Below are 2,500 nucleotides of genomic sequence, written 5' to 3' on the forward strand. Positions count from 1 at the left end.
AACGTCGCCGCTTCTGCCGGGTCCCCTGGCAGCCGCGGGAAGCGGGGGGGGGGAGTGGCGGGCGGCGCCGTGCGGCGCGGAGTGGCGCGGCGCAGAGGGGCTGACTGGCGGCCGAGGGGGCGGGCAGCGAATGATGCCAGCGACTGCATGGCAGCCAACGGGTCGGGGCGGGGGGGTGGGGGGGCTGGTGCTGCGTGCACATGAGAGCGCGGCGGGGCGCGGGGGTGCGGGGGTGCGTTAAGAAAAAAAATTTCCCTTTTCATTTATTTTTTTTCGGATTTCATTGGCATCTATCGAAACAAAAATGTCTCGCACGACGCGGCCGCCAGGTCTACCCGCCTCCGGGGCGTGAAGCGGCCGACAGGTCTGCCCGCCTCCGGGGCGTGAGGCGGCCGTCAGGTCTACCCGCCTCCGCGGCGTGAGGCGGCCGTCAGGTCTACCCGCCTCCGCGGCGTGTGGCGGCCGTCAGGTCTACCCGCCTCCGGGGCGTGTGGCGGCCGTCAGGTCTACCCGCCTCCGGGGCGTGAGGCGGCCGTCAGGTCTACCCGCCTCCGGGGCGTGAGGCGGCCGTCAGGTCTACCCGCCTCCGGGGCGTGAGGCGGCCGTCAGGTCTACCCGCCTCCGGGGCGTGAGGCGGCCGTCAGGTCTACCCGCCTCCGCGGCGTGAGGCGGCCGTCAGGTCTACCCGCCTCCGGGGCGTGAGGCGGCCGTCAGGTCTACCCGCCTCCGGGGCGTGAGGCGGCCGTCAGGTCTACCCGCCTCCGGGGCGTGTGGCGGCCGTCAGGTCTACCCGCCTCCGGGGCGTGAGGCGGCCGTCAGGTCTACCCGCCTCCGGGGCGCGACGCGGCCGTCAGGTCTACCCGCCTCCGGGGCGTGAGGCGGCCGTCAGGTCTACCCGCCTCCGGGGCGTGAGGCGGCCGTCAGGTCTACCCGCCTCCGCGGCGTGAGGCGGCCGTCAGGTCTACCCGCCTCCGGGGCGTGAGGCGGCCGTCAGGTCTACCCGCCTCCGGGGCGTGAGGCGGCCGTCAGGTCTACCCGCCTCCGGGGCGTGTGGCGGCCGTCAGGTCTACCCGCCTCCGGGGCGTGAGGCGGCCGTCAGGTCTACCCGCCTCCGGGGCGCGACGCGGCCGTCAGGTCTACCCGCCTCCGGGGCGTGTGGCGGCCGTCAGGTCTACCCGCCTCCGGGGCGTGAGGCGGCCGTCAGGTCTACCCGCCTCCGGGGCGTGAGGCGGCCGTCAGGTCTACCCGCTTCCGGGGCGTGAGGCGGCCGTCAGGTCTACCCGCCTCCGGGGCGTGAGGCGGCCGTCAGGTCTACCCGCTTCCGCGGCGTGAGGCGGCCGTCAGGTCTACCCGCCTCCGGGGCGTGAGGCGGCCGTCAGGTCTACCCGCCTCCGGGGCGTGAGGCGGCCGTCAGGTCTACCCGCCTCCGGGGCGTGAGGCGGCCGTCAGGTCTACCCGCCTCCGGGGCGTGAGGCGGCCGTCAGGTCTACCCGCTTCCGCGGCGTGAGGCGGCCGTCAGGTCTACCCGCCTCCGGGGCGTGTGGCGGCCGTCAGGTCTACCCGCCTCCGCGGCGTGTGGCGGCCGTCAGGTCTACCCGCCTCCGGGGCGTGAGGCGGCCGTCAGGTCTACCCGCCTCCGGGGCGTGAGGCGGCCGTCAGGTCTACCCACCTCCGAGGCGACCGGCGGTGGCCGCTAGGTGTACCCGGCTCCACGTTGCCGGCGGCCGGCTCAGCGTCCGTCGAAAGGGCTGCCAGGTCTACCCGGCTCCGTCGGGACTTAGAGCGCGGGCAGACCTGTTGGCTCCGGCAGTTCCTCCAAGGGGTCGCTGTTTCGCGCTGCCTCCAGTTAGGTCATCGTAAGAGTCGGCGTCTCTGCAGCGCCTCCCCCGCTGGCAGGCAGACACTGCCTTTAAGCGCCCCTTTCCGGCGCGGACCCATATTCTCCTTATATAGGGGCACGAGGCGTCTCTGCTCCAGACAAGCGCCACCGAGCGAGGGCACGCGGCTTAGCCGGCCAAGTGGAATGCTGGGCGGCCGCAGACGGTGGTTTCCCCCGGGGAATTGGGCACGGTTCTCAAGCCGGTGCTCTGTCAGGCGAGCGTGCACGGAACCGAGAGCACCCAGAGAGATGCCGAACGGCACGAAGCCGGGCGGCGTTGGGGCGGTCGCTGCCGAGTGGTGAGAAAAGGACGGGCAGAGGTGCACGGGAGAGGCCGAAGACCGGTGGCCGGAGGCGGCTGGCGGCACTTGAACGCTGGATACTGGGGGGGGGAGCCGAGCTGTGAGACTACCGTGGGTGGTTACCCCCGTCCCCCCCCCGGTCCCCCGAGAGCCCGATGATGGCGGAGGGGGGGAGCGCCGGTATGTGTGTTGACACAGCGGTGCTCCGTACGGTTCCAGCCCGTCGGGGGCTGTTGCCCAGCTCCTTGAGGGGGCCTTGGGGATGGGACGAGAGGTGGCGGCGGCGGCACCTGCTCCCTTTGTTTGCCGGCCTTAAGCC

The sequence above is a fragment of the Athene noctua genome, unplaced genomic scaffold, assembly GCF_965140245.1.
Source record: "Athene noctua unplaced genomic scaffold, bAthNoc1.hap1.1 HAP1_HAP1_scaffold_342, whole genome shotgun sequence".
In the NCBI taxonomy this organism is placed as follows: domain Eukaryota; kingdom Metazoa; phylum Chordata; class Aves; order Strigiformes; family Strigidae; genus Athene; species Athene noctua.